The sequence below is a fragment of the Balaenoptera borealis genome, assembly GCF_965194805.1.
Source record: "Balaenoptera borealis genome assembly, chromosome: 1".
In the NCBI taxonomy this organism is placed as follows: domain Eukaryota; kingdom Metazoa; phylum Chordata; class Mammalia; order Artiodactyla; family Balaenopteridae; genus Balaenoptera; species Balaenoptera borealis.
Genome location: NC_138860.1, coordinates 127,231,151 through 127,255,587, shown reverse-complemented (window position 1 = coordinate 127,255,587; position 24,437 = coordinate 127,231,151). Strand labels below are relative to the sequence as shown.

The 24,437-nt window shown below is 34.1% G+C and overlaps 1 protein-coding gene across 3 annotated transcripts in view; it reads right to left on the bottom strand.

The window, feature by feature from the left end:
* PIGK (phosphatidylinositol glycan anchor biosynthesis class K) overlaps positions 1 to 24,437 on the bottom strand; it is a 135,705-nt gene that overhangs the window by 51,297 nt on the left and 59,971 nt on the right. The gene's annotated exons all lie outside the window — the stretch shown is intronic.

Genomic DNA, 24,437 nt, shown 5'->3' with positions numbered 1-24,437 from the left:
AGGCAGCTCTCTTTTATTTCTAGTTTGCTAAGCCATGTTGCTTTTTTTCATCATTAATGATTGATAAATTTTAATCAGATGCTTTCTCTCATCTACTGAAACAATTACAAAATATTTCTCATTTAATGTAGTGATATGATGAAATACATTAATATATTTTCTAACCCTAAATCATTCCTGCAATTTTAAGATAACTTCTATTTGGTCATGAAGTATTTTTATTTTTACATTACTGGATTTGATTTGGATGTTATTTAAGATTTGTACATCTGTGATCATAAAGAGGTTGGCTCTATTATTTTTTCATACTCTCCTTGTCTAGTTTTGGTTTCAAAATCAACTAGTTCCATCAAATGAGTTAGGCAGCATGCTTTCTTTGTTTATTCTGTTCGTATGTCAGCTCCACATGTTTGGTAAATGTCACAGGTAAAAACTATCTAAGCCTACTGCTGTTTGAAGTTTGTTGACAGAAGGTACATATTTTTTACAACTGATAAAAAAGCAAATTCTTTTACTTGAAGGCTTATTTCTTTTACTTACTTTTTTCCTAAATCCCTGGTAAGTATTACTTCAGCCACATTCCAAGTGATTTTTATAGCCTTACATAGAAAATGCATCATGTAAACAGCATATTTTGGGGTTTTGTTTTGAATTTAGTATGACGACCTTACTCTTTCACAGAGGGTATTTGGTCTAATTATATTTAATTTAGTGACTGATACAACTGGATTTATTATTACTATCTATTTTCTATTTCCCATCTATTTGATGTGACTTTTTCTTTTGAATTAACCAAATATTTTATTAATCCTTTTTTTCCCTATTAACATGGTAATTACACATATATTTACCATTATTATAGTGGTTACCTTGGACATTATAACATCAAACTTTGACTTGTTAATCTAATCAAATGTATCACATTTATCATTTCTCCAATAAGAACAGTACTTTGCAACACTTTGATTCCATTTATCCTAACTCTGCCTTTTGCACTGTTGTTGTCATATATTTTAATTATACAAATATTGTTTAACTCAACATGAGATTATTTTTGTTTTTTGCCCCATTAATATTCAATTATCTTAAATGATACATATGCCTATTCTGGTCCTCTTCATTCCTTACTGAATTTCTGTGTTTCCCATTAGGATCATTTTATTTCTGGCTGAAGAACTCCATTTAGCTTTTATTTTAGTTCAGGTGCACTGGCAACAAATTGTTTTGTTTGTCTGAAAACATCTTTATTTCACCTTCATTTTTGGAAGATATTTTTGCTGTGTATAGGATTATAGGTTACAAGTTTTCTTTCTTTCAGCACTGTAAACATGTCATTCTACTGTTGTATGGCTTCCACTGTTTATGTCAGTATTAAAGGTACTGTGCATTTTCTCTGGTGGGCTTTTAAGATTTTTCTCTTTGTCTATGATTTTCCAGCATTTTGACTATGATGTGGTTTCCTTCGTATTTATCCTGCTTGGGATTAGTAGAATTAATTGAATCTGATGTGTTTGATATGTTTCATTAGTTTTGCTCATTATCTCTTTATGTATTGTTGCTTCCTTATTTTCAATCTGTCCTCTAGTTTAAGACACTATTTACACACATTACATCATTTTACTGAATCTAATAACATCCCTTACTCTCCTTCCTTCCTTCCTCCCTTCCTTCCTTCCTTCCCTTCTTTCTTTCTGTGCTTCAGCTTGGATTTTTTTCTATCGAATTGCCTTAAGTACACTAATGCTATTTTCTGATCTATCCAATTTGATGTTAAGCCATTCATTGAGTTCTTCAATTCAGATGTTATATTTTTCAATTCTAGAATGTTCACTTCCAATGTTTTAGACATACTCATATTCTCTGGTGAATTCCCTATCTTTTCATCTGTTTTCAAGAATTTTTTCCCCTATTTTCTTGAACATATTAAAAATAGGTATTTTAAGGTTATTTTCTACTAACTCCAAGTTCTGAATCACTTCTAGGTCTGCTTCTATATTCTGTTTTGTTTATGTTTTTCTCTTGGTAATAGAGTCATAATGTTCTCCCTTTTATGCACTGAGTAATTTTTTATTGATTGTGTATAGGACACAGCGCACAATTGTTTAAAGGAAAAAAAAACCTACTGACAATACTTTTCCATCTGAGAAGATCCATCTAAATGTTCCACTAGGCATTTAGAAAGTGGTGGTCTGATCACTTCCATTCAATCAGGGACTGAGCTGAATTAAGACTTACAATTTTGACAAAACTCAATTCAATCTTTAATTTAACCCTATTCTTATGGTGAGGCCCTTCAAGATTTTTAATTGAAGCCTGGCAGGTCTTTGTCCCCTCAACACAGAGAGAATGCAGAAAATTCCACTATGCTTTTCAGAGGTTTCTGGTTAAGATCTTTGTCCTGTTGTCCTGAATAGCTTCAGAATTAGGCACTCCAGCCCCGCTGAATTGCCACAAGCTGTACTGGTCACTCTGTCCTCATTAGTGACCCTCTATCAGAGGCCAAGCCCAGATTCCTCTAATACGGAGGTGAACAACGTTTTTCTGTAAAGGGTCAGATAGTAACTATTTTAGGCTTTCTGGCGGAATAGTCTTTATCACAAGTAGTCAACTCTGCCATTATAGCATGAAAGCAGCCACAGACAATATGTAAATGAATAAAGGAATGATTCTGGCTGTTTTCCAAAAAAACTTTATTTATAAAACAAGCAGCAGGCCAGACCTGGCCCATGGGCTATAGTGTGCTGATCTTTGCTCTTGCTGCACCCAGAATCAGTAAGTGTATCCAAAGGGAAAGTAGCTGGAAAATGTCAGTGTCAGTTCACCACCATCTCCAGGACTGTCAGCTCTGACCTGGCATATTCTTCAGACTCACATCCTGAAGATCTCTATCACTTCAGAAATTGCAAGACTAGTAAATTCAGCTCTTGTTTTCAGAAGTTTTCTGCTTAGCAGTTAGCTTTCCTTTAGCTTCAGAATTTGGCAAATATTTTGAAAAGGAAACTGGTCATGTGATTGAGGCAAATACCTTGAAAGGGAAACTGATTTCTGATTGAGTGACAATTGTGCCACTCTAGCCTCACACAATCACCAAAATTTTTGCTGATTTCTCTATCCACAAGCAATGCATGACCCACTGCCTGTACCAAACCCATATTCTCAACCTTTGGCTTACTCCCAGAATCAGTAAATTAACTCAGTGGAAAAGTGGCTATAGATTTTCAGTTCATCTCTGAGAAGTTCTCCCAAATCTAGATTTTTACCTTCTCAGTCCACATTGCTTCTGAAATCTTTAAAAATGTTATTTTTGTCTGGCTTTTCCAATTGTTTTTAGTGGGATCATAAACCTATTGCAAATTATTTCATCATTCCAGAACCAGAAACTATATCCTACTACTTTTGATATTTAAAATTTTCAGGACTTCCCTGGTAGCGCAGTGGTTAAGAATCTGCCTGCCAATGCAGGGGACACAGGTTCGAGCCCTGGTCCGGGAACATCCCACATGCTGCAGAGCAACTAAGCCCGTGTGCAACAACTACTCAGCCTGTGCTCTAGAGCCCATGAGCCACAACTACTGAGCCCGCGTGCCACAGCTACTGAAGTACGTGCGCCTAGAGCCCGTGCTCCACAACAAGAGAAGCCACTGCAATGAGAAGCCTGCGCACCACAACAAAGAGTAGCCCCCACTCACCACAACTAGAGAAAGCCCGCATGCAGCAACAAAGACCCAGTGCAGCCAAAAATAAACAAATTTTTAAAAATAAAAATAAGATATTTAAAAAAAATTTTTTCATTATCACTCAATTCTAAGTATTTTTTAAATTTCCATTGTTATTTTTATTTATTCCAAGAATAACTCAAAGTGTGTTTTTAACTTTCCACACATATATATTTTAAACAATAAAATACATAAAATAAACTTCTTTTGTTATTGATTTTAACAATTATATTGTGATCAGAAAAAAATGCTCCATAAGATTACAAACACTTCACAGTTGTTAAGATGTGCTTTTCGGCCAACTATAGGTCAATTTTTTTAAATCATTATGTTTGAGCTTGAGAAGAATGTTTATTCTCTAATTGTTGAATCCATCACTGAATCGTGTTGCTCATATCTTCAGTTTCAAAACATTTGGGGGAATCTTTTATCAATTTCTGATGTAACACTGAAATCTTCTACTACAATGGTGAATTTATCAAACTCTTTTTTAAGTATATAAATTAAAAAAATATATATTGTGGCTATGTTATTAGGTAATTAAAAGCTTAACATGCTTTTATCTTCCTGATGAGTTAAACCTTTGACCATTAGTTGCCCTCATTATGCTTAGTAATACCCTTTCCTGAAGTCTATTTTATCTAATATTAATATAACTATACAAGCTTTCTTTTAGTTAGCAGTTATCTGGTAATACTTTGATTTTCAGTATGCAATGTCATTAGGTTTTCTGTCTGTAGTTAGATTTCTTTTTATCCTAATTTGATGATCTCTGTTTTAAACTAAGATTAATTCACTTAAATTTACTGTTGTAAGCAACATAATTATTTGTCTTCTTACTTTGCAATTTCTACTCTTCCTGTTTTTTCCATTTCACCTTCACTCCTTTGCTGCCTCCCCACTGATGTTTTCTAATTCCATTTTTTCTCCTGCACTGTTTTTTTAATCTTACTTCTTCTGTTTCTAGTCATTCAGTGTAAAATGTAAAATGCATACTTACCTTACTGTCCATAGCTACTAAAACTTACTCTTCTTCTTCCCCCCACCAAAAAAACCTCAGGATTCTTTAAAACCAATGACTTCTTCTCCTTTCTACATAATATTGCTATTAAAAACATTAGTACTTTGATTTATCTTACTCCCTCAAATAATTATCATCATCACTACTATCATAATTATAAAATATACTCAGTTTTTGCTTAAATTTACTCACATTTTCACTAATTTGTAATCAGACCTCTCTCTTCTGGCTCCTTTGCCTTCTTCAAGAAGTGATCCCTTTAGATGTTAAGTAAGCATGTACTGATTCAAACTACTTTCAGCTTTTTTATATGTGAAAATGTCCTTATTTTTATTCATTCTTTAATGACAGTTTAGCTGGGTAATCAATTTTAAGCTGACAGTTATTTCTTAAGCCCACCTATCCACAAATGGACCCGCAGCCTTTTGTCTTGACCCTCACACAAAACTACGGTGACTGAGAATTCTAGATTTCTATAGCAGTAATTATAGGGAGCCCTGCCTTCTATGTTTACTTACCACTTGGATTTTAGCTCTTTAAATCCAAATTTTTCTCCAAGAGATTGCCCTATCATTGAAGAAAGTGCAGCTTTCTACTGAGAGCCACTGTTTAGCAGTGGGCTCCTGCAAATATTTTCTGCCTCACAGATAAAAAAGCCTGCAGCAGGATAAAGCACATGGTCCTCTGAAAAGGCATGTTTGGATTAAGGTGCACTGGACATATCATGGATTGGCTCTAGGAGAGCAACCCAACCCACTGATACTCTTTTTATAGTAAGGCTAAGCAGGCCTTGCAAAGGGAGACGAAGAGTCTGAACTTGTTGCCAGCTGCTTAGGGAAGGTGCATGTTTGGAACACCAGCTGTGACTATCTAAAAACATTATGGCAAGTTGAACCTGTGAGCCCCTTTTCCTTAATAAGGAGGTGCCAACAGTTCTAGTTCAATCTGGGAAAAGCCAGAAATGCCATTCATCAAACAATGGTGTTTGTCTCCACACAACTACTTTCTTGGTAGCTCAGTTAAAAGTTATTTTTTTGTAATTTATAGAGCTTCTAGGTTTTTTATAACAGAGGAGTTTTTCAGAAACATCTGGTCAGCAACAATTCCAAAAGTGAAGTCAAATGATTGTTCCTTATTGTTAACTTCAAACCACCTCTCTAACTTATTTATATTAATTTCTTGTTCTGGAAAAAGTGCAATGTTATATCTATTTCTGAATATTATAGGGTATTCTTTTATTGAGAAATGTTTCCTTCTGATGAAATTTCAAACTATGAATGCCAAAGGCCTTTGAAGTCAGATTGTGTTTCTACATCTAAGGTAAAAATGGAATTTCTCATATTCAGAGCCAACTCATTGGCAACTTTCATGTATTCTTTATTATTAGAAGTTACCTAATTTCTGGATACTCAAGGTTTTATTGTGCCTAATTTTCTAAGAGTTAGAAAAAAAACTACCCTTAACATTAAAACCATACAAGATGTATTTTAATCATTTTCATTGATTTAGATGATATGTATTACAGTGTTTTAGCACACTAAAGAGGAATCATTATGAATATCAGTTATTTTTTAAAGCATAAGTTAGAGCTTTCCCTAACGCTGAATATAAGATTTTAAATGTATACATCATGTTTATGCAAAGCAATTAGAGCAATTACAACTCCTACTGCAAGCTACAGAAACTGGGGGTGGCATCTCTAAGCCAGAGATTGCCTACACTAATAATTTATGTCTAATCATATAACTCATTGTTACCTGTCTCAGTACCTTAAAGCAAAAGTGCAAAATACTCTTCTTAAAGCATGCAATCCTTAAATTATCTAATAGAAATCTAAAATACTATGTTTCTACTCCATCTCTCAAGATCATACTCTTAATATATAATATAAATTATATATATAATATATTATATATTATATATATAGGTATATATATAGGTATATATTATATATATAATATATTATATATTATATATATGTTGGTATAATAATATAAAGATATTAAAATTATACATAGCACTAATTTTAATACAACCTAGTTTAAATTGCTCACCACTGGCAAAGTTGTTCAGACCATTTAAACTATATCTATCCACTACTCAGTGTGGTGCAAAGTAATTCTCAGCCAGCATCTACACTTAGTTATCATGTGACAAATTCAGATATTCTGAGATCATATCCTCTGAACTCTTGTATTTCATTAATTTTCATTTGTTTTTCACTTTTGAGAAATCATACTAGAAAATATTAACATTAGAAACTGATCCCATCAGATGAAGAACAAAGAAAGGCTCTTAATATTGAAGTTAAAATGAGGTTGATCAATCTCACTGAAAAAAGATATTCCCTAACAATATCAACTGCATGCTTCTCTTAGTGAAAGTACTTTCAGAATAATATATGACAATTTCATCAAACTAAAGAAAGTGCAAAGTCTGGAATATTACTGAATAAGACAAGAACTTCATATACGTGAATTTGAAACAGACAAAGATGAAGAATAATAGAGCTAGTCAACGTTGAGTAGATTAATGTAATCTTTAGCTCAAATGAAAATTGTCAATAAACGCTTGTTTCATGAATAAATATAATATGTTCCCTTTCTCACATAAATATTAAAGTACTATTTATATTATCAGGACACAATCAAAAACCAAACGATTTTTTTTTTAGTCTCCTGCTTTTTCTTTACTTTTATGAGAAAATCAATTTTGAAATAGGAATTCTTAATTATCTGCCACCTTGTAGGAAATTATCTATTACATTTACAAAAAACATACTTTAAATAATATTTACTAAGTTATACCAATTTAATGAAAAATCACATAAATGACTTTACTTGCAGTTTTTAGGTACAGTTTGGCTTTATTTAAAAAAAAAAAATTGTCATGAAATGTCAAATCATCCAATACCCCTGAGAAAAATCACAGTAGTCTAATAAACTTAATAGCTGTGCCCCAAAATTGCTATCAATCATGAGGATATTGCTAGTAAAGACCTCATGGCTCTGTCCCTTACCAGGTTCATTTTTCCCCCACAATAAAACCTACAGATACACTAATATTATGATATCAGAATAAGTATACTGAAAGACTAATAGACTGCAATAATGAACTAGTATTTATAAGGTAATTATTGGTAAGATAAAAACACAATGAAATAAGCATACAGTACAGTCTAAAATAGAGTTTTTTAAAAATCAACTACATGAGTAAGTATAGGAAGGCCAACCTGACAATAATTCCTGTCAGAATGGGCAAAATGTGGTATGGCAGGTAAAAATGCAAATCAAGCTACATAAACAGGGCTATAGTACATCAAATAAAGATGGTAACACTTCCACTGTATCTTTTGCACTGGAGAAGAGACATCAGCATGACTGTGATGAGTTTTACATGGCAAGCTGTTAAAAAGGCATTGACAAAGTATGTTCATTTTATATACATTATCCCCAATCCTCAAAATAACTCTGAAGGTAGATCACCCTTCTACAGATAAAGTAATGTGCTTTAAGACATAAAGCCAGGAACCAAACCAAAATTTGAATACAAGTCCATTCATCTCCATACATAAGACTGCCTTAAAGGTTCCATGTAGCACCAGAAGGGACAATTAGGCAATACCTCACCTGTAGAATATTTGGAAACCATGTAACAAGGTATACCATGATTTCAACAAAAGTGGCAATTTTTGAAATGGGATTACAGATTTATATTATTAATGTAAATGTCTTCTGCCTCTTGCTTTACTTAACAGCTTCAATCCTAAAGTGTTGTATATAAATCAATTGTTAAAAACTGAATCCAGTTTTTCCCCACTGATAAATTATAAATAAGAACTGTTTTATCCTTATTATTAATTAATAATAATCTTCACAAACATCTTAAGATTTTTTTCTGACCCTTTAATTTCTAAGTACTTTATAACATATAAATTAATTCCTAAAAATATGCCAGAAAAGTAGCAATTCAGAAAGATCCTGTAGATTTACCTACTTTATAGCCAAAATTCCATATAACTAGGTTTATTAAAGCAAGACAACTTACATAGAGAGAGAATTTTTTTACCATACTTTTTTAAACTGACAATTCAATATCAAGTCTTTTCCTCCTGTCAGTGGTCTAAAGAAACAAATACCGTGATTTATTTGAAAGTACAACCTACCCCAATCTATAGCATTAAAAAAAAAAAAAAAAAAGTTCCATATGTACAAATATGTAATTCTACTGCCACCTTCTGGTAAAACACAATTTCCCAATTCTTTATAGCACTTCTCCAAATGACAAACCTCCAGATATGAAATACCTCCTTTCTAATACTAGATTAATAAAAGCAGAATAAATAATTTTTACAAGTGACAAAAAATACACTAAAAATAGAATTCTAGCAATAATGTTTATCAGTACATGTGATATGTTCTCTCAATAATGTTAACATTTATTGAGCACTTTACTGTATTTGAGCACTTCTAGAAGAGATTTATGAGCAAAATGGAGATTAATTCTCTTAATAACCTTATAAAGTAGAATGATTATTCCCGTTTTACAGACGAAGAAACTGAGAATCAAAGAAATCAAGTAGTTTGCCTGAGGCACACAGCTAGTAAATGGCAGAGGCTCTGAATTCAGAAGCAGACTGATTCCAATGACCCTGCCTTTGATTATTATTCTGTAATACCCTCTATAACATCAGATAATAGACATTAAGTTGATTTAACTCATTTAGGACATTAAACCTTAATTTAGTGGGATAGAGCAAAAATATTACAATTAGTGAGGAGATTAAAAGAGTCACAGAACATAGAATCAAGGAGTTAAAAGAAACCTTAAAGGTCCCACAACCTACTTTTCCATATACTTCAGAACTTTATTCCTTAAACACAACAGATTAAGTCCTATTCTATTTTTATAAATAATACCATGTCATTTTTAGATTTTTCAAATTTAAAAATTTTAGGTTCTATATGTTCAGTGTTTAAAATTATTTTTGCTTTGATATAGTTTGAAATATTAATAAACACTAGTTAGAAATTACTATCCCTAGTCAACATATTTACTAATTTATATACAGAGACGTTTTACTTACACAAAAGGATATACTATATTCTGCTATACTATTTATACACACTGATATCTTAAAAGTCATAAACCAATTCAATGGAGTTTTTTGTTAACTGTACAAAGTGAAATAAATTGTGTTAAAAAAATCTGCCCATAACACATTATTTTTAAACTATAACAATCAGAACTTTATGTGTAAAAGCTTTTGCACAGCAAAGGAAATAAACAAAACGAAAAGACAACCCATGGAATGGGAGAAAATATTTGCAAATGATGAGACCAACAAGGAATTAATTTCTAAAGTATACAAACAGTTCATACAGCTCAATATCAAAAAAGCAAACAACCCAATCAAAAAATGGGCAAAAGACCTAAATAGACATTTCTCCAAAGGAGACATACAGATGGCCAACAGACACATGAAAAGATGCTCAACATTGCTAATTATTAGAGAAATGCAAGTCAAAACTATAATGATGTATCACCTCACACTGGTCAGAATGGCCATCAACAGAAAGTCTACAAATAATAAATGCTGGAGAGAGTGTGGAGAAAAGGGAACCCTCCTACACTGTTGATTGGAATATAAATTGGTGCAGCCGCTATGGAGAACAGTATGAAGGTTCCTTAAAAAACTAAAAATAAAGTTATCATATAACCCAGCAATCCCACTCCTGGGCATATATCCAGAAAAGACAAAAACTCTAATAAGAAAAGATACATGCATCCCTATGTTTATAGTGGCACTATTTACAATAGCCAAGACATGGAAACAACCTAAATGTCCATCAAGAGATGAATGGATAAAGAAGATGTGTTATATAAATATAATGGAATATTACTCTGTCATAATGCCATTTGCAGCAACATGGATGGATCTAGAGATTATCATACTAATGAAGTAAGTCAGACAAAAACAAATATCATATACCACTTATATGTAGAATCTAAAAAATAATACAAATGAACTGATTTAAATACAAAACAGAAACAGACTCACAAACATAGAAAACAAACTTATGGTTACCAAAGGGGAAGGGGGTGGGGAGGGATAAAAAAGGAGTTTGGGATTAGCAGATACACACTACTATATATAAAATAAACAGCAAAGTCCTACTGTATAGCACAGGGAACTATATTTGATATCTTGTAATAACCTATACTGGAAAAGAATCTGAAAAAGAATATATATATGTACATATAATTAAATCACTTTGCTGTATACCTGAAACTAACACAATATTGTAAATCAACTATACTTCAATTAAAAAAAAAACTGTGTGTGTATATAAAATGACAAAATAGATAATTTAATCATCAGTCTTGGTGTCTTCATAAATCAAATAACCACATGCAATTTATGTTCTGAAATTCTACTTTAATGAGCTTCTGAATAACTGCGACCAACAGTTATAAATAACAATATAAAATAAATGGCCAAATAACATGCATAAGGTAATATAGAATTATGCCAATGAGTAAATTAATCACTTTGAAAAATATGTATAATAGTAGGGGAGAAATCCTATCAACTACTGTTAGAGCCATTTTGACAAATCTTTGGTTCATAAAGTTTCATAATCATATCAACTTACTATGAACAATTTTCAGCGAATTGTTTGATCACAAAGTTTCATATTCCTCACAATCTATTTTGGCCAATTTCAAAACACATGTTTCTACTGAATATGTACATTTAAATTCGATTTAATTTCTTCATAAACATTATAAATAGAGACTAGAATTCATATGTTCAATGATATAATAAATACTACAGTAGGTCTTTTACATTTCCATATAAATTTTAGAATCAGTCTGTCAATCTCTACAGAAAAAAGCTTGCTGGGATTTTGATTGGGATTGAGTTAATCAATACCAGAATCAATAAAAATCCCAGAATACAATCAATATAAAAATTAATTGTACTTCTATATTTGAGCAACAAATGGGAAATAAATTTTTAAAATATCACTTAAACTAGCATGAAAAACAAAAATACTTAGGAATAAATTTAATGAAAAGTGTGGAAGACCTCTACACAGAAAACTATAAAACAATGCAGAGAGAAATTATAGGAGATCTAGATAAATATAGAGATACATTCATGGATAGAGGACTCAATTTAGTTAAGGTGTCTATACTCCTTAACCATTTGTCTATACAAATTAATACATGGAGTCAATCCAATTCCAATCAAAATTCCAGTAGGCTTTTTTTTTTAGAAATAGACAGGCTGATTCTAAAATTTATATGGAAACAAAGGATCTAGAATAGTCAAAAGGACCTTTAAAAAAGAAAAACTGATTTGTAGGACTTATACAACCTTATTTCAAGACTTATTACAATTCTAAAATAATCAAGACAGTGTAATACTGGTATAAACGAGACACAGTTCAATGCAACAGAGTACAGTCCAGAAACAGACCCACAGACATATATATGGTCATGTGATTTTTGACAAAGGCACCAACATAATGCAATAAGGAATTCAATCTTTTCAATATATGGTGCTGGAATAACTAGATATCCATATGGAAAAAAATGAACCTCAACCCCTACCTAACACTATACTAAAAAATTAATTCAAAATAAATCATAGGCCTAAATTTAAAAGGTAAAAGTATAAAACTTCTAGAAGAAAATAAAGGAAAGTCTTTATGACCTTGATTTAGCTTTAAAAATCCTTGTACAAAGGGCATTAAGCATAAAGAAAAAAGTGATAAATGAACTTCATCAATATTAAATCTCCTACTCTTCAAAAAAAGACATTAAGAATATGATAGGCAAGGGAGAGGAACCAAGATGGCAGAGTAGAAGGATGTGCTCTCACTCTCTCTTATGAGAACACCAGAATCACAACTAGATGCTGGACAATCATCGACAGGAAGACACTGGAGCTCACCAGAAAAGATACCCCACATCCAAAGACAAAGGAGAAGCCACAGTGAGACGGTAGGAGGGGCGCAATCACAGTAAAATCAAATCCCATAACTGCTGGGTGGGTGACTCACAGACTGTGGAACACTTATACCACAGAAGTCCACCCACTGGAGTGAAGGTTCTGAGCCCCACGTCAGGCTTCCCAACCTGGGGGTCTGGCAATGGGAGGAGGAATTCCTAGAGAATCAGACGTTGAAGCCTAGTGGGAATTGATTGCAGGACTTTGACAGGACTGGGGGAAACAGAGACTCCACTCTTGGAGGGCACACACAAAGTAGTGTGCGCATCGGGACCCAGGGGAAGAAGCAGTGACCCCAGTGGAGACTGAAACAGACCTACCAGCTGGTGTTGGAGGGTCTCCTGCGGAGACGGGGGGGGTGGTGGCTGTGGCTCACCGTGGGGACGGGGACACAGGCAGCAGAAATTCTGGGAGGTGCTCCTTGGCGTGAGCCCTCCCAGAGTCTGTCATTAGCCCCATCAAGGATCCCAGGTAGGCTCCAGTGTTGGGTTGCCTCAGGCCAAACAACCAACAGGGAGGGAACACAGCCCCACCCATCAACAGTCAAGTGGATTAAAGTTTTACTGAGCTCTGCCCACCACAGCAACAATCAGCTCTACCCACCACCAGTCCCTCCCATCAAGCCTCTTAGATAGCCTCATCCACCAGAGGGCAGACAGAAGAAGCAAGAAGAACTACAGTCCTGCAGCCGGTGGAACGAAAACCACATTCACAGAAAGACAGACAAGATGAAAAGGCAGAGGGCTATGTACCAGATGAAGAAACAAGATAGAACCCCAGAAAAACAACTAAATGAAGTGGAGATAGGCAACCTTCCAGAAAAAGAATTCAGAATAATGAGAGTGAAGATGATCCAGGACCTCGGAAAAAGAATGGAGGCAAAGATCGAGAAGATGCAAGAAATGTTTAACAAAGACCTAGAAGAATTAAAGAACAAACAAACAGAGATGAACAATACAATAACCAAAATGAAAACTACACTAGAAGGAATCAATAGCAGAATAACTGAGGCAGAAGAACGGATAAGTGACCTGTAAGACAGAATGGTGGAATTCACTGCTGCAGAACGGAATAAAGAAAAAAGAATGAAAAGAAATGAAGACAGCCTAAGAGACCTCTGGGACAACATTAAATGCAACAACATTCGCATTATAGGGGTCCCAGAAGGAAAAGAGAGAGAGAGAAAGGACCAGAGAAAATATTTGAAGAGATTATAGTCAAAAACTTCCATAACATGGGAAAGGAAATAGCCACACAAGTCCAGGAAGCACAGCGAGTCCCATACAGGATAAACCCAAGGAGAAACACGCCAAGACACATAGTAATCAAAGTGGCAAAAATTAAAGACAAAGAAAAATTATCGAAAGCAGCAAGGAAAAAACAACAAATAACATACAAGGGAACTCCCATAAGGTTAACAACTGATTTCTCAGCAGAAACTCAAAAAGCCAGAAGGGAGTGGCATGATATACTTAAAGTAATGAAAGGGAAGAACCTACAACCAAGATTACTCTACCCGGCAAGGATCTCATTCAGATTTGATGGAGAAATCAAAAGCTTCACAGACAAGCAAAGGCTAAGAGAATTCAGCACCACCAAACCAGCTCTACAACAAATGCTAAAGGAACTTCTCTAAGTGGGAAATGCAAGAGAAGAAAATGATCTACAAAAACAAACCCAAAACAATTAAGAAAATGGTAATAGGAACATACATATCGATAATTACCTTAAACATGAATGGATTAAATGCTCCAACCAGAAGACACAGGCTTGCTGAATGGTTACAAAAACAAGACCCATATATATGCTGTCTACAAGAGACCCACTTCAGACCTAGGGACACATACAGACTGAAAGTGAGGGGATGGAAAAAGATATTCCATGCAAATGGAAATCAAAAGAAAGCTGGAGTAGCTATACTCATATCAGATAAAATAGACTTTAAAATAAAGAATGTTACAAGAGACAAGGAAGGACACTACATAATGATCAAGGGATCAATCCAAGAAGAAGATATAACAATTATAAATATATATGCACCCAACATAGGAGCACCTCAATACATAAGGCAACTGCTAACAGCTATAAGAGGAAATCAACAGTAACACAATAAAAGTGGGGGACTTTAACACCTCACTTACACCAATGGACAGATCATCCAAATGAAAATAAATAAGGAAACAGAAGCTTTAAATGACACAATAGGCCAGATAGATTTAATTGATATTTATAGGACATTCCATCCAAAAACAGCAGATTACACTTTCTTCTCCAGTGCGCACCGAACATTCTCCAGGGTATGTCACATCTTGGGTCACAAATCAAGCTTCAGTAAATTTAAGAAAATTGAAATCATATCAAGCATCTTTTCCGACCACAACGCTATGAGATTAGAAATGAATTACAGGGAAAAAAACATAAAAAACACAAACACATGGAGGCTACACAATATGTTACTAAATAACCAAGAGATCACTGAAGAAATCAAAGAGGAAATCAAAAAATACCTAGAGACAAATGACAATGAAAACACGACGCTCCAAAACCTATGGGATGCAGCAAAAGCAGTTCTAAGAGGGAAGTTTATAGCTATACAAGCCTACCTCAAGAAACAAGAAAAATCCCAAGTAAACAATCTAACCTTACACCTAAAGGAACTGGAGAAAGAAGAACAAACAAAACCCAAAGTTAGCAGAAGGAAAGAAATCATAAAGATCAGAGCAGAAATAAATGAAATAGAAACAAAGAAAACAATAGCAAAGATCAATAAAACTAAAAGCTGGTTCTTTGAGAAGATAAACAAAATTCATAAACCATTAGCCAGACTCATCAAGAAAAAGAGGGAGAGGACTCAAATCAATAAACTTAGAAATGAAAAAGGAGAAGTTACAACACACACCGGAGAAATACAAAGCATCCTAAGAGACTACTACAAGCAACTCTATGCCAATAAAATGGACAACCTGGGAGAAATGGACAAATTCTTAGAAAGGTATAACCTTCCAAGACTGAACCAGGAAGAAACAGAAAATATGAACAGACCAATCACAAGTAATGAAATTGAAACTGTGATTAAAAATCTTCCAACAAACAAAACTCCAGGACCAGATGGCTTCACAGGTGAATTCTATCAAACATTTAGATAAGAGCTAACACCCATCCTTCTCAAACTCTTCCAAAAATCTGCAGAGGAAGGAACGCTCCCAAACTCATTCTATGAGGCCACCATCACCCTGATACCAAAACCAGACAAAGATACTACAAAAAAAGAAAATTACAGACCAATATCACTGATGAATATAGATGCAAAAATCCTCAACAAAATACTAGCAAACAGAATCCAACAACACATTAAAAGGTTCATACACCATGATCAAGTGGGATGTATGCCAGGGATGCAAGGATTCTTCAATATATGCAAATCAATCAATGTGATACACCATATTAACAAATTGAAGAATAAAAACCATATGATCATCTCAATAGATGCAGAAAAAACTTTTGACAAAATTGAACACCCATTTATGATAAAAACTCTCCAGAAAGTGGGCATAGAGGGAACCTACCTCAACATAATAAAGACCATATATGACAAACCCACAGCAAACATCATTCTCAATGGTGAAAAACTGAAAGCATTTCCTCTAAGATTAGGAACGAGACAAGGATGTCCACTCTCACCACTATTATTCAACATATTTTTGGAAGTCCTAGCCACGGCAATCAGAGAAGAAAAAGAAATAAAAGGAATACAAATTGGAAAAGAAGAAGTAAAACTGTCACTGTTTGCAGATGACATGATACTATACATAGCGAATCCTAAAAATGCCAACAGAAAACTAGTAGAGCTAATCAATGAATCTGGTAAAGTTGCAGGATACAAAATTAATGCACAGAAATCTCTTGCATTCCTATATACTAATGATGAAAAATCTGAAAGAGAAATTAAGGAAACACTCCCATTTACCATTGCAACAAAAAGAATAAAATACCTAGGAATAAACCTACTTAGGGAGACAAAAGACCTGTATGCAGAAAACTATAAGACACTGATAAAAGAAATTAAAGATGATACCAACAGATGGAGAGATATACCATGTTCTTGGACTGGAAGAATCAATATTGTGAAAATGACTATACTACCCAAAGCAATTTACAGATTCATTGCAATCCCTATGAAATTACCAATGGCATTTCTTACGGAACTATAACAAATCATCTCAAAATTTGTGTGGAGACACAAAAGACCCCGAATAGCCAAAGCAGTCTTGAGGGAAAAAAACGGAACTGGAGGAATCAGACTCCCTGACTTCAGACTATACTACAAAGCTACAGTAATCAAGACAATATGGTACTGGCACAAAAACAGAAACATAGATCAATGGAACAAGATAGAAAGCCCAGAGATAAACCCACGCACCTATGGTCAACTAATCTATGACAAAGGAGGCAAAGATATACAATGGAGAAAAGACAGTCTCTTCAATAAGTGGTGCTGGGAAAACTGGACAGCTACATGTAAAAGAATGAAATTAGAACACTCCCTCACACCATCCACAAAAATAAACTCAAAATGGATTCAAGACCTAAATGTAAGACCAGACACTATAAAACTCTTAGAGGAAAACAGGAAGAACACTGTTTGACATAAATCACAGCAAGTTCTTTTTTGATCCACCTCCTAGAGTAATGGAAATAAAAACAAAAATAAACGAATGGGACCTAATGAAACTTAAAAGCTTTTGCACAGCAAAGGAAACCATAAACAAGACGAAAAGACAACCCTCAGAATGGGAGAAAATATTTGCACACGAATCAATGGACAAAGGATTAATCTCCAAAATATATAAACAGCTCATTCAGCTCAATATTAAAGAAACAAACAACCGAATCCAAAAATGGGCAGAAGATCTAAATAGACATTTCTCCACAGAAGACATACAGATGGCCAAGAAGCACATGAAAAGCTGCTCAACATCACTAATTATTAGAGAAATGCAAATCAAAAGTACAATGAGGTATCACCTCATACCAGTTAGAATGGGCATCATCAGAAAATCTACAAACAACAAATGCTGGAGAGGGTGTGGAGAAAAGGGAACCCTCTTGCACTGTTGGTGGGAATGTAAATTGATACAGCCACTATGGAGAACAGTTTGGAGGTTCCTTAAAAAACTAAAAAATAGAATTACCATATGATCCAGCAATCCCACTACTGGGCATATACCCAGAGAAAACCATAATTCAAAAAGACACATACACCCCAATGTTCATTGCAGCACTATTTACAATAGCCAGGTCATGGAAGCAACCTAAATGCCCATCGACAGACGAATGGATAAAGAAGTTGTGGTACATATATACAATGGAATATTACTCAGCCATAAAAAGGAACGAAATTGAGTCATTTCTTGAGACGTGGATGGATCTAGAGACTGTCATACAGAGTGAAGTAAGTCAGAAAGAGAAAAACAAATATTGTATATTAACGCATGTATGTGGAACCTAGAAAAATGGTACAGATGAACCGGTTTGCAGGGCAGAAGTTGAGACACAGATGTAGAGAACAAACGTATGGACACCAAGGGGGGAAAATCGCGGTGGGGTGGGGATGGTGGTGTACTGAATTGGGCGATTGGGATTGACATGTATACACTGATGTGTATAAAACTGATGACTAACAAGAACCTGCAGTATAAAAGAACAAAAAACAAAAAACAAAAAAAACAACTAATATTAAACTTTCTTTGGGTTTTTGTATGGAAATATGTTAATATAAATGTTTCAGACATTACATGAAATTTCTAAAAATCTTATATGTTCTGGTATAATATTATAAGTCATAATTCTAGTTATTACTTTAAAATGTATATCTCAGAAATAACTAAATTTCCTTGTCAATTGCATTATTATGAACTTTCATCAAATCTTTAACCATGGTCATTTTTAAGTCTTTTGTCATTTACAGACAGTTCTGGGTGTACTCTGATGCTTTTGCAAAAATGTTCCTATAAAAGGGTTTCATCTTCAAGGAATTCATGGAAAAGACTCTGAAAAGTACAGGTTTCTGGTAACTGACTATACTGCTGAACTGAATGAATAAGCATTTTCAGAACTCTAATGGAAAACTGATGAATTCATAAAAGTGCTAACAAAAGATCAAGATGAAAAAAAAATTAATTACATGGGACTGAATGAACTGATAAGGATGATTATAATTTTTGTGACTTTCTGTTTGAATAAGAAAAAAAAAAATCCCACAAGGACTCAGAGGTAAAAAATATACAAATCAATTTTCACTGCAAAGTAAAGGAGCTGTTACAGTGGAGGATTACTGGACTGAATGTCAATATTATGACATAGCAAAAAAAAAAAAAAAAAAAGAATATGATAGGCAAGCCAAAGACTAAGAAAAAATATTTGCATTACATATATCTGACAAAGGACTTATACCCAGAATATATAAAGAAATCTTACAATTCAGTAAGAAAACAACCCAATTTTTTTAAAATGAGCAAAACACTTGAATAGGCACTTTGTGAAACATGTATGAATGACCAATAAGTACATGAAATGATGCTCAATGTCCTTAGCAATCAGGGGTATGCAAATTAAAATCATAATGAGATATTACTACATGCCTATTAGAATAGCTAAAATTAAAAAGACAATACCAGGGCTTCCCTGGTGGCGCAGTGGTTGAGAATCTGCCTGCCAATGCAGGGGACACGGGTTCGAGCCCTGGTCTGGGAAGATCCCACATGCCGCAGAGCAACTAGGCCCGTGAGCCACAACTACTGAGCCTGTGCGTCTGGAGCCTGTGCTCCGCAACAAGAGAGGCCGCGATAGTGAGAGGCCCACGCACCGCGATGAAGAGTGGCCCCCGCTCACCGCAACTAGAGAAAGCCCTCGCACAGAAACGAAGACCCAACACAGCAAAAATAAATAAATAAATAAATAAATTTATTAAAAAAAAAAAAAAAAGACAATACCAAGTGTAATTAAGGAGGTGGAACAACTATTTGTGGAAATGTAAATGGTACAGTGACTATGGCAAATAGTTTGGAAGTTTCTTATAAAGTTAAACATGCACTTCCATATGACCCAGCAAACCTACTCTTAGCTATATTTACTCAAGTGAAATGAAAACTTATATTTGTATGCATTTATAGTGGCTTTATTTAATTGTCAAAAACTAGGAGGCAAAAACAAATGTCCTCCAATTGGTGAGATACAGCATTAAAAGAGAACCAACTACTGATACATGTGATAACAGGTATGAATCTGACATACATTATGGCAGTAAAAGAAGCCAGACTCAAAAGAGTACAGAATATACGATTCTATCTATATGACATTCTGGAAAAGGCAAAATTGTGGGGACAGAAAACAGATCAGTGGGATATGAGGGAGAGATTGGAGAAAAGGGAGCATAAGGAAAATTTCTGTAGTGATGGATTGGCATAGTGATGATCCAAGTGTATGCATTTGTCAAAACTCAGAACTATATACTAAAAAGGGTAATTTTACTAAACTCAAAAACAAACAAACAAACCACAGCTGCATACAACAACATAAATGAATTCCAAAAACATAGTACTAGCAAGAGCAACAAAACATAACGTTTAGGGATACATGTTTAGGTGATGTAACTAAGATGTAGAGCAAGAAAGTAAACTCCATAAGAGACAGGATCACTGTTAACTTTGAGGGGGAGTGAGAGGGTAGAGATTGAGAAGGGGTGTAAGGGTTGGGGAAACTTCCAGGGTACCAGCATTGTTCTAATTATTTCTCTGGTGGTTACATGAGTATATGTTTTCTGATAATTCATTGTGCTATCATTTATATTTTATATCCTTTTAAAAGAAAGCAAGCCAAGCAACTCAGGGTAAATTATAAAACAATAAAATAATATATATATTTTTTAGAGGTAGGAAGCATTCCTGGATTCATATCTTGACTTCACCATTTGTTAGATGTGGACTTTAGGCAGGTTTCTTAACCTTTCTCAGCCTCACTTTACTCATCTATATAATGGGAAAATAACACCTGCCTCATAAAGCAATTATGCGAATTAAATGGGATTAATGTAATTTTTCCTTGAGGGTATCTGCATAGCTCCCAATTTCCTTTTGGAGGGTTCCTCTTATCCACATGGGATGGGCCCCCCAGTAGCCATGATTTTGTGTTAAATGACCCCACTACTGCCCAGCTGGGTCAATAGTCAAGCTGGGCTAATCAAGAAGCCCTCTGGGGAGCTTAAAATGGAGAATGAGCAAGTTAATTCTGTATCTGGGCTTTATCATGAACAGAACAGATATAAATCTCCGGAACAGATATAAATTTCCAGAAGAGTAGTGTGCACACATTCGATCCCCTACATTCAGAGCAGCAGAGAAAGAAAAGACTAGAACAGGGAGACAGAGGGAGTACTGCCCACATTTCTGACTGATTTCTGGTTCCTGATTCCAGTCCCTTACTGGGACCTGCCCTTGGGTTCCATAAAACACAGAATACCTATATAATAAATATCTTTAAGGAAATAATGCTAGCTTAGGTTGGATTCTACTATTTACAATCCAACCGTCCTAGATAATATGTTATATAAAGCATGAAGCACATGGAAAAGGCTCAAAATCTAATCTCTGTGACAACAACTGTCTGATCTTTGACCTCCTATATAAGGTGGGGACTTCTTTACCGAGCCCTTGAAAGAGTCCTACTGTGGTGTTCAAAACACAGACTGACCTTGTTAGCCCATTTTCACCCCTCTATCTATAAGAAATCTGTACGAAAAGAGTCCAGCCTCAAATTTCCTGCTAGATTCAAAATTTTCAGTTGCTAAAGACTGCCTAAAGAGAGAAAGAAATTCTAGTATAACAGAATAAAACTACAACAAAAAAATTAATAGAAAGAATCAAGTGCCTAAATTTAGAGCCTAAAGCAAAAGTCAGACTAGGTAAGATGTCATCTAACAACCAAGATAAAAGTTGAGCATTTACAGTTCATATTGTCCCAGATTCCGTTTTTTTCTTAGGCAATGCCTACAGAATTTACACTTCTACATTTTGGTGCCTGTATTTTTACATTCTCAAGCTAAAGGCTTTTTTCCCTATATATCAATAGTTAGGGTACTCTGGTACTCTGAGTAACTCTGACATGGACTTATTACTATATTCCAGAAAGTCCAACTTTTTGAGGGCAGGCTGTTTGCATATTTATCAAAAGTCAACCTATATATACTCAGATAAAGCGGTTTAGAATTAAGTTATATAAGCCAAGCTTATCGCAATCAGTCCTTATTTTACGTCATTTGTTCTTGTAAATAAATTAAAAACACAATAAGTAAAACACACTCTGAAACAACTGTTGTTACTAAGGATATGACTGTAAGGATATGACCTTACGCAATATAAGTATATGACTGTACCTTACTCATATAATATGTATATGTTGGAAGACATACAAAAAACCAATTATTTCATACAGCTACTTCAGTCAATTTTATGTACTAATGTTCTCCATCATATCTGACTTTAGTTTAGTTTAATACACAAAATATGAAATATGGACAATCTGGACAAATGAGTTGTTATTTTCCTAATATATGTAGAAAGCAGTATTTTTAAAAGTTTAACTGCCAATTTTAATAACAGTAACTGTATTGATGTTTTTAACCTAAGATCTGAAAAAATACATGTACATTCAAGCCCATAATTTCCTTAATAAAGTAGTTTTTTGTGATAGCTGATCTCTCAAGAATATATAATACTTTTCTCTAAACAAACATCCAATTGCCATTCATACTTGCATATAAATAGCACCTATATATAATGAGATAATATTTCTATCATCCATTCCTGGAACATGTTGGGAACTTAATCCTCCTAAATTAACTGGATAACAAATATCAGTAATTATGAAACCATCTGTAAGCAATGTTCTAAATAAAATTTATTTATAAACACTAGAGGGTGCTCTAATTCAACAGTGTCTGCTCATTGCTGCACACCTGAAACTAACACAACATTGTTAATCAACTATACTCCAATATAAAATAATTTAAAAAACAAAACCAAAAAACAGTGCCTGGTATCTGGCTTTGATGCTTAATATAATTTTCTCCTTGATTAAAGATAAAGGAAGATAATTATCAGCACCAACAATTTTTGCTTTAGAACTAATACATGGAGATACTTTATGAGACAAAAATTTCATCTTTCCAGAATATATAATAAAACTTAGAAGAATTCCACTGAAATCATTTTTATTTTACAATTATTATATATTTAATATCGTGTTAAGTGGATAGAATAGAAAATAACACAGAAGAAGTATAAAGATAGTCCTTATCGCTAAAGGAAATTAATGCAATATTCAGACGATTAAGAGAAGGTGTATCTTGTATCTTACAGGCTTAAGTTCAAGGGAAATTACAAAATGAATTTGGTAAAAACCATATAGCAGCTCAATTTCAATTTCAGTTGCTAAGTATTAAGGTATAGTTTAGCTATTTTACGAAAGTAATTTTAAATTTTAAATAATAAATAAAAGTGATATTGTTGTAGGGTATCACCTGCTGTCTCAAGAAAATATTTTTTAAGCCAACAGATACAGGAAATTGAAAAAGAAAAAATCCAATGCTTTGAATATCCATAATAGGAAATAATAAATAATAATATCAATTTCAAATCTTCATAAGGAATAATTTAATGTTAGTTTTTTAATCTATTTCTAAAACATTCACAAGCTCAATTATAAATCTTTGAAATTTTCAAAATTAAAAGTAATTTATATGCCGCCATTTGACAATCCAGAAAAGTTCCCTGGAGTATGAGTTTCCAGTAGACAGCATTAAATAATCCCAAATAACAAAGTTTAATGGCTAGGAAAATATACGTCTATATAGTTCAAGAAAGTGGCTATTAACTGAGACACTATTTAATCCCAACAAAGTATTGTGCCTTTAAAAATGTTTACAGAGAAGAAAACAAGCAGAACATTATAAATACTTCTAAATTCACATACCCCAAATCAACCAGTCTCTCGCAATCTCTCTCTCTCTCTCTCTCTCACACACACACACACACACACACACACACACGTGCGTGTGCACACGCACACTCACTACTCACACACACACAGTCCACTCCCCAAGAGGGGAGTACTTGACTTATACCTCTCTCTCTCATTCTCTTCCCTAATTAATAACTAAGAGCCCCCAAAGAAATCCTAAAGATAAATTTTTCAAGATTAATAGAATACAACACTAGGCAAAAGCCAGAGATAGGACTGAACCAGGCTCACAAACTACCCAGGCTCTACGAACCAAAATACGTGGCAGAGAACTAATCAGATTGCTGGAGCCCAGAGAAATTCTGAAAATGCAAGCATTGTGTTATAGTTTGAAGTATATATTTGGCACCTATATTCTTTTGGCACTCACTTCCCCTTTATATGTTTATCTGCCTTGCATCTACCAGATTCCTAGTGCCCTACTATACTCTAAATGCCCAGCTGCCAACTTCCCTATTCAGTGTCACATCATTTAACACCTTCTACTGCAATGGGTGACAACATACACATTGTTAGAGAGTATTAATAATGTTTGAAACATTCACATACCTGCCCCATCATGAAGGTCTTCTGAACCATCATATATACCTCTACTGACAGAAAA